At 41.7% G+C, this 16,996-nt stretch overlaps 1 protein-coding gene across 1 annotated transcript in view; it reads left to right on the top strand.

The window, feature by feature from the left end:
* Positions 1–2,586: 2,586 nt before the first annotated feature.
* The window catches only part of LRRN1 (leucine rich repeat neuronal 1), a 38,212-nt gene continuing 23,802 nt past the window's right edge, over positions 2,587–16,996 (top strand). The window contains exon 1 of the mRNA XM_034996899.1: positions 2,587–3,021. The gene's annotated coding sequence lies outside the window, so the exon portion shown is untranslated. The remainder of the gene's footprint in view (positions 3,022–16,996) is intronic.

Genomic DNA, 16,996 nt, shown 5'->3' with positions numbered 1-16,996 from the left:
AAATAACTGAGTTTGGTTTAGTTATCCTGGTCCATTGATTGGGTGTTTCCTCTTCATCCACCCCAATGACAAAGGGCTTTTAAGTGTCTATAGGTAAAATAATCCTGAAACCTTTTACAGAGTCACTAAATGGCAGTTTCTAAAATTTGGATCAGTTAACCATTCAGGCAATTTATTAAATTTCCAACCACTAGACTAAATTTCAGATTCCTTTGTAATTGCTATGCCTACATTTGTCCTCTTCTGTCCCACAGCAATCTTTTCAACACAAAACATTCCCCATCCTTTTGCCCAAGCCCCCTCCCCATCTCTGACACAAGCATTTCTTCATAATGATAATACTCTGGAGCCAAGTAAATGCACTGGTCAAGTAGAAATAGGCAGAGCTTCTATTCTTACTCTTGCCTTGGGGAAGAAGGAAATAAGTTTAAGTAAATGAGATGCTGATTTTAAAAGAAATGAATTGAATAGTTGGAAGACAAGTCTGTTTCTCTCATTGTTGGTGCTAATGCCTTTAAAATATTCTGTCACCTGTGTCACTTTTGTGAATTAATTATTCCACCTGTCTGATCTGATGTTTGGCTTCAGTTGTTACTACCTGGATAATAATGCCTACTGCTTACATTTGTTGATTACTTACTATATACCAAGAACTGCACTAAGCATTTTATGCGCTTACTCTTTCTCAATCAGCATAACCCTTTGGGATAGGTATTGTTATTAACCCCACTTTACAGCCAAGGAACCTAAGGCTCCCCCAGAAGGACACATCTCATAAATTGCAGTGCTGAGATTTAAAGCAGTGTTGGTCTCACACGCTGGTGCCTGATTTGGTTTCTTCTTAGCTGGGCTTCATACCATTCTCATGAAGTCTCTTCCAAAACCCAGAGGCTGTTATCAGTCTTGCCTCCTAGAAAGATAATTCTCCACACCATTAATTGCTTCAACTGCTCCCCACGACATACCTCTGTAAAGCCCCACTATGCAGGGTACAGCGTCAGCTCCCCTCCTTTCCCAGAAAGATAGGTTGGAAAACCTAAAGGAGACTCCCTAAGAAAACTGTATTCTATCTTTCCCTGATCATTCAAGTTCCCTATTTTCACCAGAGGCATGCCTTCTTTCAGACAAACTCTAACTTGCATATAATCAGTATGAGAAAGGGAAAAGAGACAAAAATATGAATCTTGGGAAAGTTTCTAGACTCCACTTGCTTAGAAAGTTCTTAAATCTTACTTATTTACAGGCAGTACCCTCCTACCCTAGTTGCAATGGGCCTTTTTTTCATAGCTGTTCTACTCTTCACTTACCTTCTACCCTAAACCCTAACATCTCCTTTCCCTAGAGCTGTGACCCACTGGTATCTCCATGATAGTTTCAAAATAACATAAAGAGATGAACATTAGTAGCATCAGTATTTATCAGACATCTATGAAGGACATCAAGAAATGCTATAGAGACCAACATAGAAGTTACTGTTATTAAATTTACACTATGTCGTCAAGGAATTCAAAAGATGATTCTGTAATAATGTATCCTTCCAAATTCTCCAAAAGTTCTAAGCTTGGACATCATGAGGAAATGTCACCACATTCTTGCCCGAAGCTGTTCAGTAATGAGGGGTTAATAATTGTCTAGCAGATTCCCCAGTGAAAAGTACCAAAGGTTTCTTTCTCTCCAGCCTGGTTCTAAGCTGGTCACTGGAAGTTGAGATTCAGGTTCATGTGCGGTTTCCAAAAACCCATTTCCACTTCTTGCTCTCAGACACCCCCCACTTTGAATAGACTGCATTCCCAACCTTCCGGTTGTCTGAACACACTTTCACACCTAACAAATCGGAAAGGTGTAATTACAAAGTTTCGGAATTGTTTTTCTGAAGCCTCCCTAAATCAGAAGTGGCTTCACCATTCATTTAAGTGTCCGCAAATACTACTTCCCACGACAAGGGCACGAGCCAGTTCCACAGCCACCTAAACATGCAAACACACAGCCCAAGTAATCACCATGAGTGCAGTATTGGTGGAATAGTGGTGAGCAGAGCTGCTTTCCAAGTAATCGCCATGCATTTTAAGAGGAAGGTCAGATTTCATACTGAAACTTGGCTCTCTTGGGTTGATTTTTGCCTGATTCTCAGCCTCCGAGCCCAAGTTTTACGTTGCGCAGATTGGGCCCCATTGTACCTAGCTGGCCCTCCTAACAAGGGCTCTTTTTTTTTTTTTTTTTTTTTTTTTAATGTCTTTTGCTAAGAAACGACAGTATGCTTTGCCTCCCTGACCCAGCCGCAGCCTGTCGTCCCCCAGACAAAAAGCGGCGGCCCACTGCTCCCTGCAGCGGTCGCGGAGGCGGCGCAGGACGGCAGGGCCACCCGAGACCCGTGGCGCTGCGCCTTTGTTGGGCGGGCTACAGATGGTGCCCCAGCACCGGGCTGAGCCGGGGGCTGGAGGCCGGGAGGGGGAGGCCAGGAAGGGGGTCGGGAGGGAGGGGAGGAGACCGCGAAGCAGCCAATCGGCGCGCAGCCCATCAGCTGACCGCTTTTGCTTACACCAGGTGCACGCCGGCTGCGGGGAGCACAAAGCGGGGCGCACCGAGGGCGCCGGCAGCGAGCCGGGGAGCTAGGCGAGGCCCGTGCGCCAGCGCCCGCAGCGCCCTCCGGTTGGGGAGAGGGGCTGGTGGCGTTAGCCCAGGCGTTGGAATCCGCGCGGTGGCATCCCTAGTTGCCCCGGGTGCCTTCCTCGGGACCTGGCCGCTCTCTGCCTCGCCCTCTGCACGCCACTTCTCCAACCCTCCTTCCCAATCCTGCCTGCCTCTGCCCCGACCCCCGAGAGTCGGATTGAACCCAGGCCCGCGCAGCAGCTGTTGCTCGTGTCGTTGCCTCTCCTCCTGTCTTGGTGCTCTGCTGGGAACCCCCCAAGGAGCCAGAGCGCGCTGCGGGCTGGCAGGGAGGCTCCGCTCAGCCGGTCGTCCTCCTCCTGCTGCCGCCGCGGGTCCGTGCGCACCCCACACCCCCGCCAGCCGGGCCTCGGGGTAAGTGCGCTCGCCTAGCCGGGCGGTGGCGGGAGGTTTGGGCGGCAGCTAGGGGAAGTCGAGGCAAACTTGGCGGCGTGGCGGGCCTGAGAGGGTTTGGGGAACCGCGGGATAAGATTGCGGGCCTACGGGGAACGAGGGGGCGCGGCTCACGGAGCTGGGGAAAATGACCAAGTCGGGGAAACGGAATCTAGTAACCCTCTCCCTACCCGCTCACCACCCCGCTCCCAAAAAACCCTCCACAGTGGTGCGGTACAGCGACAGTTCGGAATGAAGGCCAGACAGAAATGGGCAAAAGGCAGTGACAGGAGGCAAGCCCGCTGAATTTCAGGGATCAAAGCGGGGGAGGGTGGTGCCCGGGGATCCAAAGGAAGGAGGGGCTGCTGGGATGTGAACGGGTAAGGCAGCCGGGGCCGGAGAAGAGCGGGTAAAGGGGTCTGGGGAGTTGGAAAGAGAACCAAGAGATGGGAAAGGAAGGTGGCAGGTAGTGGGAAGAGATAAGAGGAAGGATGTCTTGGCGGTGGCCTTGTTGATAAAGGGGCAAGGGACGCAATTCACAAAGCATTGAGTGCAATGAAGTCAGAGCATTCGGAAGAATCTACTCAACTGTCGGGCAGTGTAAATGGGGAAAAGACCTCACCCTACACGTTTTGAGTCCAGGAGTAGCAGCCTCAGGAGGCTTGTCAGGGAAGCCTCCGTCCGCTCCAGGAACTGAGCCGGTGCTGAGTTCCCGGCTCGGCCGGGGTCGGAGCAAGGAAAGTTTGCCAGCGAGTGTCGTTCGTGCTACGTGTAGAGGGGTGTGGGCAGCCCCCGACTCGGCGTTTCTCGGGGCCCTGTCAAGACCGCTTCCCGCGGCAGGAGTCCCCTGCCTTGGCAGGCTGGGGTGCTGTAGAAAGATCCAACCACGGGAGCGGAGCCACGCACCCAGGACTGGTGGAAAACCCGTCCCGGGACCCTTGCGAAGGAGTCGAGGTAGATACGCGGAGTGGGAGACTCGGCGGTGGTACCTATTCTGGGAGAGGGGAATCTTGTCTGTTGGGTTCACCGCTGTAGCCCCAGGGACCAGTGCAGTGCCTGGCAGTGAATAAATGAATGAATGAATGAATGAATGAATGAGGGGGTGTGAATAGTTTTGAGGCATTTGAACTACACAGGCAAAGGTCAAGAGTCCAAGAAAATGGATCCTTCCCTAAATCTTATGTCACCATTAGCATGTTCATTTCCAGACCTACATAATAAAGGAAAAGCCAGATTAAGTGAGGGAACAGGTATTGCTGATTTGGGCTTTTGCTTGTAGGATTTTCTGAAAGACAGTATGTTGTTCTGTTTTGCAGTATGCTTTGCCGCCAGGGTCTAAATAATATAATATATGCTCATTACTTTCTTTTTAAGAGCTAGGACTAGAGATGTTGAAAGTTCAGGAAGACACTTTGATCAGTATAAGTCTAGAGTAAAAGTGGTGTTGTTGGCTCCTTGGCCATGTGTGTCCCAAAGTCTCTGATTTGCATGCAAATGTGAGCGAATCCTGGCAGATGTCTGGCCTCATCCATTCACATGAAGGAATTTGAAAAGACAAGGAGTCTTTAGTTAACAATAGACCTTAAGAAAATGGAATAATGGCGCAGTGTGAGTTTTTCTGTTTAGGAATTCCATGGCTTGCTGACACCTTTATTCAAGAGCCAAATTCTCTGAGTGCTATTGTGTTGAAAGCTCAAAGTACTACTTGCTCTTTACCTGGCTGAATATTTTTGTGCAACATTCAAGCTGGATGTTCTGAGCTGGCTAGTGAGGAAAATGTTTATATGAAGCAGGCAGTAACTTTAATCCATTTCTAGTGGTTTGAGGTGATTACTGAATTGACCTTTTAACTTTTAGAGTTTCTTTTCTTTGTCTTTTAGTAATTTTACCCCCTTCTCACCTTTTCTCTCCATCCTCAGAGATAGACAAATGGGGAAAATAGTTGTAGTTGACTGACGTGAAGAATGTTTACTATTAGATCAAAATTATTTTAGTTGTTAAGGCAAACTTGTAGAACTGAAGGTGATTAAACCATCATGTTCCTAGTCACCTGAGGGGTTTTCAGGTCACAGGACCAAACAATGAATGGGAGGCAGTCATGCATTGGACCCCAACCTAGGGAAATTTCTGCCTTGTCTAACATTAGCTAATAGACCACTGTGCAGCTCACCTCCTGGAGTAGTGTGACCACCAAACAAAAGGCCGGTGGTGTGGGCTGCACGTAAGCCCTGGGATTATACCTACTGACAAGCCAGCCCCCTTGGCCTCTTCTTTTGTCAGTCTGAAACACTGTTGAAGGGAAAAAGAACCTATTCACTAAACAGTGCTTGCCCCTGTATTCTATATACTCACTGAAAGGGACGGTAAAATACCACTCCCCCCCACCCAAAAGACAACATTGTTTTGAGGGCTTGGTGTTTGCAGGGGAGGGGTGCACAACAGATGTTAGTCTGCTATTTTATGTGTTTCCTTTAAGTTATTTTTGCTGGTTCAGTGACTTTTACACATAAGGCAGTATTTTCCCAGGAGGGGAGAGATGAATTGAGTCAAATTTCAGTAAGAAAATGTTATAGCCAAGATTATGTTTGTGTCTTAAAGCTATCAAGAAGTCAGAAAGTAACAAATCATTATAATAATAGTGACTGAAGCCTGAGATTCTGTCCTCATTATGGACTTGAGGGTTAACTATAAAATAGTTGACTTTTCTAAACTAGGATATAAACGATTTTACTGTTAAGTATCTAGGTATTGTTGAAACAAACCAGATAACTTTAAAATGACCACAGCCTCACATTTGCGAGAACTTTGGCTATTATCCTGCCTATGTGAAATCTTTATTCTGCAATTCTAATAAAAGGGAAGATTAGAGCTCATTCCTTGGTAAATAAAAGTAATAAAGTACTTACTCGTTTAAAAAAATCACTGTGCTAAATAAAATCTTGGACCAGATCTAACTGCAGACTCTGGTCCTGAACGATAATACGCATAGCTCTGGATAGTATCTGGAATTCAAAAAAAGCAAGGGAAAACTCAACCATTGATCTCTCTCCGGTTAGGCCCTGCTAAGGCTAGTTTCTTGACCTGAATTGCTGGAGCAATTACCATATATCCTAAAGCAGTGACACTCATGGGAACAAACTGGTAGGTACTAAAGAAAATCTGCCTCTATAGAGTTACATTGCTACTTTCCAAGCCAGTTGGGTGTGACTATAAATAAACAGAATGGTGGGCTTTTTATGCCACCATAAATAAGCCATACACCATAAATAAAATATAGTAAATTATAGGATCTGCCTGTCACTTTTTACTAGCCTTTCATAATGCTTTCTTAAAATTTATTTTCAGCTACAAAATAATAGTTCTTTGAATGATTCACTTGAACATTAACATAAGGTTGCTTAAATATTATATTTAATTTTTCAAAACTATTATGCTGAATACCTATTTGGGGTTAAGCCAGTCAGGAGATAAAGCAAATTCCATTTTAGAATCATATTTTGGCTTCTGGGAACAATGGAAGTTTCTTTGACTCATGAATAGAGCTTTGATTAATATTTTATTCAGGGTGAGAATATAATTATATAGATGAAGTCAGGAAAACATGTATCCACTCTTGTTTTTGGCTTAAAGTATAGAATGGAGACAAAAGTTAAAGCCAATCTGTAAAATTCAATAGTTACTGTCCAAGGGAACCATTCGCTCTACAAATCTTAACTGAAGTTTGTTTTCTAAATTTTTTGTTTTAACATATTACCATCTGCCTACTTTATATAGATATATTACAGGGTATGGCCTCCAAAGCTTAAAACATAGACAAATGCATAATAGTTGACATTGCATTTATAATACATGATAAAATAATATAGTATATATTTCCAGACCTATGGCACCTATAGAACTGTTATGCATATTATTCAATAATTAAAATATATGCTATTTTATGTAACACTTTTTTCAAGAGAAACATTTGGGTTATATATTATTTTATTTTTTACTCTTTGGGTATTTTCAAAAGGTCTAGCAAAGGTAGGATATTATTAGCAATTTTACTCATTATTTGGTTGGTAAGGAAGCTACTATCCACTCCTAGCTGGGTTATCTTAGATGTTTCATAACCCTGCCAGCCCTCAGTTTTCTCATTTGTAACCTGATAGTGTTGAGTGAATAGAGCTGGAAGGACTAACTTACTCAGTGAAACTGCTATAGGGTTTGTGGAAGCCATGCTTCCAAAACCATAACTAACAAATATTTAACTTGGTTGGAACTATTATACTTACTGAAAATCATCCCTGACATGCAAAGAAACTAAGCTTAAACTTTCAGTGATGCACAACGAAGTTCCATCAACTCGGACTTGAGAGTCTTCTCGGAAGATGCTGCTGCATCTACTTACAACATGGTTTTGAAAGCTATGGAATGAAACTGCTTTTACAGTGGCTTATTGCCTTCCATTTACGCTCCTTATGGCAAAGGGGTTGGGATGTTATTTGAAAGCTCTGATTAATATAAATGAGTTGTAATTTTCTGACCCAGCCATCCTACCTCACATCTATTATACCACCGGCAGACATGTGGACTCCACAGCTGTCCCCTCATTTGTGTATGAAACAGACACACTGGTGGCATGTTTTGGTTCCCATAGTTACAATAACAATGTACATGTGACATGACATCCATCTACGTGAAAGTTTTTGTATTTTGTAGAATGAGGAGTGAAGGACAACTACGTAAAGTTTGGGGGATACGTAAATTAATGTGCCGTTGTTTTCTGGAGCCACCATTTCAATCATGAGAGGAGAGCTGTCCCTCAGTGGTGTCCAGGAAAGGGCAATTGCAAGACTGGCTCACAAAGATTTCCAAGGGAGGCATTTCCCAAAATGCCTAACCTCGATAGGAGGATGCCCATTAAATATTCATTTCAAAATATTTGCTCTTCCTATTTATGACTGCCCTTTGTGAGATAATGTATTAGCATAGTCATTTTCAATTCATACAGGAAGAAAAGACAGCACCAGTATTAGCATCCATCTCACTAAGACCTAGGAGACAAAAAATCAGTTTGCACTATTAAGCAGTAAGCACAAAGAGAGAATCTTCATTTAGGAACACTAAAAAGCTTTGCAAAGAAAGAAAGGTTGCTTAGTTGGTTTCATGCCTATAATTTTCCCCTCTAGAAAAAATGTTAGCATGGCAATAAAGAAGATCATTAACCTGCATTGTTATTTCACAATAGTAATAAGTCTTAATTTGCATCCATAATAATCACTGTAATCAAGTAGGAAGGGAGTACAGGGAGTCAGGAAGGCACAGGCTCATTTCCCAGCTCTGACACTAATGACTGAATGTGTGACCTTCTAGATGTCCTGCAACCCTCCTGGTGCTTCATGTCCCTAACTGAGTTGTTTTAAAAGATGCAGGAATGCTAGATGTTTCTAGCATCACCACTGCGAAGAATTTTATTTCTGCCCTAAATGCCACAATGGGATGGAGAGCTAAAGGTCTGGGGAACATAGCCATGATGCTCTTTTCTGCAAGGTATTTTTTCTGGTTCCTAATACCACAGCTAAGAAAATTTTTTGTTCTTTTAAAAATTTTCTCCCCCTAATGTGACAGTTCCCTATGACTTCACCTGGGCCTTCTTGAGGGAAATAATTTTACGTGGGATACAGAAAGCTGTTTATGATCTTGGAACACTTGTTCACCCAATGAATATATACTGAGCTCCAGCTGTGTGCCAGGCATTATAGGAGGTACTAAAACCAAAAGAAATTAGCTTGATATTTCTGCAGCTTGTACATTAAATCCATCAGAAGCATTTTCTTTCCATCAGTCATGTATTCTACAAATATTTATGGAGTGAAAAAGGCACTCTGCTGGATCAAGCACAGGGGTTTTCAACTGGGGGTGATTTTGCTCCCACCCCGGAGAAACTTGGCAATATTTGGAGACATTTCTGGCAGTTGTCACAAATGAAGGTGGAGGATGCTACTGGCATCTAGTGGGTAGAAGCCAGGGATGCTGATAAATATCCTACAATGCATATGATAGTTCCCCCACAACAAAGAATTATTTGGTCCAGTGTTAATAGTATCAAGGTTTTGAGAAACCCTGCTCTAAAAGACATTGGCTCTGCCCTCACGGAGTTAAAGCCCATTGGGGTTACAGAAAGGGAGTGTATTCTGTGTATTCTGATGTCGAAAGTGTGAGCTACAAAAGTATAGAAGCAGGAGCCTTAATTCAGATTTTGGCCATCAGCAAAGTCTTTTAAAAACCTTATGGTTAATTCACAGAATAGGCTTTCACCTGGAACACAAGTGTTGGGCAGGAGACAATTTTAAATCTAGTCTCATTGAACACAAATGAGTGGGATGGTTGCTTACAAGAGGGTAGACCCCTCTAAACTGGTTAGAATTCAGTGTCTTGAGCAAGCAGGAAAGGAAGCTAGAAACAGAATGAAAGTCAGTTGTAAGAAACCTATAACAGTACATGCTGCATTAAGAGAAGATGGGCTTCATTGACAAAGAAAGTGAATAGTGCCTCATATTTTAGAACTTCCCATTTTGCAGAGTTCTTAAATATGTATTTCATTTGACCTGTAACATTCTGAGACACCAAGTATCATTCTTTCTCTCTTTTTTCAATAACTAAGGAACCCAGAGCCATGGACAGGTTCAGTGTGACCTTGGACAAGTCACTTAATAAATTTCTAAGGTTGCGCTGTAAAAGAAGAAGGGTTGCAACTGTCACTTTTCTAGCATAAGGTGAATTTACATAAGGTCATACATCTAGCCTAAGACTGGATCTGGGATGAGACCCGAGGCTCCCTGCTTGCTGATTCCTGGACTGTGTGATAGAACAGGTAATAAGACAGTGACTCAGCACTCTAGCGTTTGGGCTACCAAGGAGAGGGAGGATCTAGGACGTATCAATTAAAATGTATCATGCAGGGAAATTTAAGCTGGGTTTCCCAGACACCTAAGGACTAACCAGACTTTCTCTCTAATATCTTACCTTAAGTTGACCTTAGAAGCTTAAAAAAAAAAAATACTTGTGACAAGCTGGGAAGAAAGGTTCATAGGAGAGTGATGGCTAGATTAAGAAAATGAGCTATCCCAGAACATTGGAAGAACTGAGGGTGTTCTGCCTACAAAAGAAAAGCAATAGTGGCATGGTTTTCTGGTTGTGTTTGGCAGGGGTATTTTAACTTTGTGTGTATGTACACACATACGTGTGCACACACATACACAAACGGGAGACAGATTCCATACTGACAAGTTTATGTTTTTGTTTTCAATAATAAGACTTGTTCATCAAAATGAGTTTTGTAAAAAGCCTTCTCTCAAGGTCTTAAAGATCTAATTTTGCACTTCTCTGTGATGGCGTAATGTTTGCTTGTGAGAAGCAAGACTGAGAAGCTGCATGACCACTCAAGGTTCTTTTCATTTTCACAATTCTCTGATTTCCAAGATCATGATACATAGGACTTCAGCCCATGTCCTGAGAGTTTCCAGAACACTGATGGAATCCATAGTAACTCATCCAGCCATGATAGAACCACTGAAGACACTGGAGTGGCAATTAACTGGATTTCTCTGCTTGTTCTTCCAGCTCATTATGGTTCTATGCAGTGAGGACTACATGTAAGGTTTAAAACCCCCAAAGGACTAGTTAGTTCTACTATGTCCTTTGGGGGCAACCCATCTCTGGAATCCCAGCCAACATCCTCACATACTCGCAAACTCATAATTTCTCACCTGGGAGACCAGGTTAAAAGAAAAAAACAAAAACTTGAGTGTCTTCAAAGTCATCTGAAAGAAAAACACAAAGTATGTGGGCAAATGCTGGTGGGATATTTTTCTCTTCATGCATGAAGGATAGCACTGTCAAAACAGAACCCTAGAAAAGAAGCTTACAAATGGCTTTACCTTCAGGAGGACAATGGAGTGAGAGATTCATTCCATGGAAAAGAGATGCCTTAGTAATTAGGAGGAAAATATTACATAGGGCTCCTGAATTATATCCCCAGAGCCCTGCTATATTACCTAATATAGAGTGCAGTAGCAGTAGGAGAAAGGTAATGATATCTAACATTGTTTGCCTTTCCACTGTGCCAGGAACCATCCCATGCATCTTATATGCATTAATTCATTTAATCCTTGCAAAAACTCTTTAATATGGACACCCACTTTACAGTGCAGGAAACTAAGGCACCAAACAAGGAACTTGTGCAAGGTCATACAACTAGTGTGTACTCAAGAAATGTTTGTCAAATGAATGAATGAATATACATCTGTTTTAGAGGAGAGAGTCTTTTATGTGAGTTCTCAGTTTATAGCAGTCCTGCTTTCTAGGCAGGGCATTTGCAAGAACTGGCTCTGTGACTGTGGATGACAGTTTCAGAGCTCGTAAGTGGCAGAGCAAGGATGTGAACTTGGGTCTATCTGACTCTGAACTTTCACTGTTAAAACACTGGGCTATGTTTCTTCAACTTTAATTGCAGCTATAAAACAAACGAATTGGACTAGACTAGCTCTTATAGCCCTTCTGGCCCTAAAATTTCTGTAATTCCACTATTAAAGTGAGGTTTATATAAAATAAAACACAATGCATTTTATTTAAATTTTGAAATCTACCTTGGTATTTTTATTTAACCAATCATCATTGAATTAGTCTTTAAATTTATATTGGCATTATTAACAGCATATTTTTTAAAGATTTATTTATTTATTTGAGAGAGAGAGAACGGGGGGAGGGGCAGAGGGAGAGAGTTGCAAGTGGACTCCCTGCTGAGCACAGAGCCCAATGCAGGGGCTCAATACCACTATTCCAAGACCATGACCTGAGCCAAAATCAAGAGTCGAATGCCCAACCAACTGAACCACCCAGGCGCCTCATTAACAGCATATTTTTAAATCATATTTAAGATTAAAAATTTTTTAATGAATAGAAATGCATAAAGATTGCATTCTTCTAACCATACCATCACATTGCATCGTGTTATATCATCATTGTCTAAATTTAGAAGGTTTCTAAAAACTGAAAAGCACCTTTCTGTTACACAGAAAAAAGAAGTAAAATATTAATTTTGAGAAAAGTTAGTATCTTTGATATTTGCAGAATTTAGATTGCTGACTCTTAATGAAAAGTATTGAATGATACAAGAGCTTAAAACTGCTAGCAATATTAAAAACTACTTGAGTTTGCTTCTAGAGATTGTTTTGCTTTAAGGGACCTTTCTGACATGCAAGTGATACATCAGAATAATGTGAGTCACTACCATAGTGTTACAGGATGTATAGCCCAAGGCAGGGCAAAAAGAGTGGATAACTAGACAGGACTCAGAATTGGGAGGAATTAGTTCCAAAACTGCATCTTTGCTGTGTGGTCTGGAGTGATTTCACTGAACCTCAGTATCCTCATCTGTAAAATAGAGTTAATAATAGAACCTGCCTTATAGAATCACTGGACGTGTTCAATGAGATCATGCATTTACAGCCCTTTGCACAGTTCCTGGACCAAGGTAAGTACTTTGTAAATAGGACCAATTAGTAGAAGTCGTATTACATTGGAATCTGACCTTTCTGAATGTATGCTGTCTGCATTCCAAGGATGCTCACTCAGAGGAAAGTGGAGGGATTTTAAGAGACGACAAGATTCAGACTAGATGTTTGTGAAGTCAGTAATTCACATGGTTGTCACCTTTGTGGTGGACCCCAAGAGAAATTTCAATTTGCCCATTCAAGAAATCTTAAGTCAGCTGATGTGCTTTAAAAGAAAAGCCAGACAGATGAATACATTCCAGCCTTTTTTTTTGTTTCTATGTTATGTTCTGTATCCACTCTCCCTTTTCTCACTCTGGAAGTATTACAGTGCCCCTAAGTTGTAATTCATATAATCACATTTTCTAACCAGAGAACAGATTTGGTTCAGAGCTACCATTCCTCAAACAGGAACTAAATTCAAGACATTGTCAAAACTAGCAGACCCAAAAGCTTCAACACTGAGGGATCCAGTAGTAAAGTTGTTGGAGCCTGTAAAACTCTTAGAACAATGGTTAGCATCTTGTAAGTGCTCAATAAATCATGCTGCTACCATTGTTATTATTGATTCTTGGTATCATCATCTTCATAACATCATTGTTTTGCTGGACCAAACTGCAAGCCTTCTGGTTGGGACCAGATTAGAACCCAGTGCAGTGTAACCAAAAGTCCTTTTGGCAGCAGGGTCAATTACAAAGCAAGAGAAGGTCACCAGGCAAGCTAAATCGGGTAACCCTTAAGGAGACTTAGCCTCTACCCTGTTACAGCTAGCAGATTTTCATATACACATGAAGGAGAGCATTGAGAATATGTATTAACTGTCTCATTCTTTGAATTCTTTTGGAGCTGGAAATAATAGTTATTTACAAAGAACTTCATTTTCATTGTCCTGTTTAATCTTCCTAGTCAAAGTTCCCCAATTGACAGGTGAGTGCATTTACAGGTAATTGGAGATATCTATACTCTTAGCTCTTGGGGACAGCTAGTACAACCACCAAGCTAGTCATCTCTGGCAACTCTTGTAGGCCAATAAATAGCATTTTCTAAGTGTGCTGAGAGAAGTACACAGCAACTCTGGGAGGTATTATCCCCACTTTAAAGATGAAAAAACCTGAGACAAGGAATTGGCCCAATATTTTAGAGCTAATAAATATATAGGACCAGGTACTTGCTCTGGTTTTTCTCCAGGCTGAGTTAGTCACAGTGTCCTTGATTTTCCCACATTTGCTTGTTCTCACTTCAAGTATAGGATGTGTTATCTTCATTCAGGATTATGTATTTTCATCTCCTTAATAATACCACCAACACCAGCTCCATGAGGGAAGACTATGACTTACTTAGACTTGGATCCTTGGCACCTAGAAGAACACTTGGCACATGGAATAGGCACTTAGCAAATAGTCAGTGAATGAAAGAGGAAAGGGATTTTCATATCCTATTTCATTTTGTCATACTGCTTTTTCTAAAAATTTTTTACAAAATTATTTCCTATATGGTTTGATAGAAATGAGTATAGATTATAAACCTGTATTATATCAGAGATGTACTGCATTACTATTTTAGAGAGGTTATTACAGAAAGCTGAACTCATTTGGGGATGCTTTTATGATATTAATGCCAAGGAGGTGTTATTAATCAAAAAGTATTTATTAAATGCATGTAGAATATCAAGTGCTATTACAAGGGTGATGTGGGGGATGAAAAAAATGTACATGGTAGTACTTCCATCCCAAATGTGTTTTGAGACTCACTGGGGGGAGAGAATGAATAGAAACAAGACAGAAAATAATTAAGTGATCATCTATGGAAATTCCACAACAAAAAAGAAAGAAAACAGAGCTCAAATGAGATGGGTCTGGGTATGAATCTCAACTCTATTACATGCTAGCTGTGTGATCTTAGCCAAAAGACTCAATTTTTTTGACCCCCAAGCTCTCTTATCTATAGAATGGGGGAATAATATGAACCCACAGGGTTGCTATGAGAATATGTGGGAAAGCACTTGAGACAGTGCTTAGAACATGACAGTTAATTCATTTCAGTCATTTGGCAGATATCAACACCACCACCTCTGTGCAGATCTTTTTCTGTGAGCTGGTGGTACAGTGGCAAGCAAAACAGATGAAATGTGGTCCATTCCCATGTGGGGCTTGCCATCTGATGGGGGTAACAGCACTAATCCAATTACCACACAAGTAAATGTGGAACTATGACTGTGTTAAGTCCAGTGAAAGAGAAGTACACAAGGCCAGAAGAGAATAATTACATGGAGGATTCTAAGAGAAATCCTTCCTAAGGAAGTGACATTTCATCAAAATCTCAAGTTATAAGTGAGCTGCTCAGGCATGGGGAGTACAAGAGAAGACCTTTGCCAGCCAAGCCCTGGCCATTGGAAGGAGCTTGATGGGTTTGAGGAACAGAGAGAAGACCAGTGTGGCTTCATCTCAAACCTTCCTTTGCCCCTTCCTCCAAGGTGTACTTGGAGTTCAGAGAAAACAGAATTGCTAGTTAGTATGAAGTTCCACAAAAGGAGAGTGTGCATTATGCATGGGAGGGATGGGATGTGTTGAATCTAGTCATGGAAGGGGGAAGATGACAGAAGGCTTGAATGTCTGGAGAAACGAATCACATAAGCAAGGTTTCAGGGGCCTTGCTGGTTGGGTGGCAAGCTAGTGCCTGGAATGTTTGGAGTGGCACATGCCAAGCTCCAAGAGCTAAAGGGCACATGAGGAAGAAAATCTCTCCTTCATTTTCTGTGTGACTCTTAGATATAATGTATGTGAAAGTGACACATAAGGTCTAGTAATTTAGTTTACCTTCTTTTATTATTTGCTTTCTATTGCCTATTCCCCCCCTTGTAATACATCTCCCTTTTATTGTAGATGAACCCCTGATTAAGGTACTGGCTAATTGATATAGCACATCACTTGTCTTGCCCACAGACATAATTTTTTTTAGTACTAGTTTGGGGATATCTTTAAAAAATCCCTCTTGCAAGGGGAACCCTCCTACACTGTTGGTGGGAATGCAAGCTGGTGCAGCCACTCTGGAAAACAGTATGGAGGTTCCTCAAAAAGTTGAAAATAGAGCTACCATATGATCCAGCAATTGCACTACTGGGTATTTACCCCAAAGATACAAAAGTAGGGATCCAAAAGGGTACGTGCACCCCGATGTTTATAGCAGCAATGTCCACAATAGCTAAACTGTGGAAAGAGCCAAGATGTCCATCGACAGATGAATGGATAAAGAAGAGGTGGTATATATATACAATGGAATATTATGCAGCCATCAAAAGGAATGAGATCTTGCCATTTGCAATGACGTGGATGGAACTGGAGGGTATTATGCTGAGTGAAATAAGTCAAACAGAGGAGGACATGTATCATATGATCTCACTGATATGAGGAATTCTTAATTGCAGGAAACAAACTGAGGGTTGCTGGAGTGGGGGGTGGGGTGGGAGGGATGGGGTGACTGGGTGATAGACACTGGGGAGGGTATGTGCTATGGTGAGCGCTGTGAATTGTGTGAGACTGTTGAATCACAGATCTGTACCTCTGAAACAAATAATGCAATATATGTTAAGAAAAAAAGAAGAAGAAGAAGAAGAATGTAGCGGGAGGGGAAGAATGAAGCGGGGGAAATCGGAGGGGTAGACGAACCATGAGAGATGATGGACTCTGAAAAACAAACTGAGGGTTCTAGAGGGGAGAGGGGTGGGAGGATGGGTTAGCCTGGTGGTGGGTGTTGAGGAGGGCACATTCTGCATGGAGCACTGGGTGTTATGCACAAACAATGAATCATGGAACACTTCATCTAAAACTAATGATGTAATGTATGGGGATTAACATAAGAATAAAAAAAATTTTTTTTAAATTAATTAATTAATTAAAAAATCCCTCTTGCTTGGCATGCAAATGCTTCATGTATGAAATATTATTTTTGTTCATGATCTCCATTATGTAAATTGCACTTAGCCACATCTGGCTGGTGTTAACATAAAAGAGGTGAAGGATGTTGAATGTTCAAGACCCTCGAAGAGATTTAGATGGTAAGTAATTTCATTAGGGCACTAATGACCATAAAACCTAGTTGTTACTGATTTGTCCTCCATGGAGAGATCTACTTATCTGCCTCATCTCAATTATTATGGTTCATAATACAGAGATCATTTCAACACTGAGTTGCTAATGCATGGCCCTATAATAATCTGTTTTAGCTCCATCTTTGTATTGACATATAACTAAATCCAGACACTATCACCAAGTAGTTATCAAAGGAAATGGTGGAGATAATCACTTACTTTTCAGTGAGATGCAAACTTAACCTTCACCTTCTACTGTGTTTTATGGTAGTACATCTCTGGCTCCCCTGAGCTCTTTCATTTTCTCTCTATGCCTCTTGAGATCTTAAGT

The sequence above is a fragment of the Mirounga leonina genome, unplaced genomic scaffold (genome assembly GCF_011800145.1).
Source record: "Mirounga leonina isolate KUSES-001 unplaced genomic scaffold, KU_Mleo_1.0 Mir_94, whole genome shotgun sequence".
NCBI lineage: Eukaryota > Metazoa > Chordata > Mammalia > Carnivora > Phocidae > Mirounga > Mirounga leonina.
This window is presented reverse-complemented; position numbering and strand designations above follow the sequence as displayed.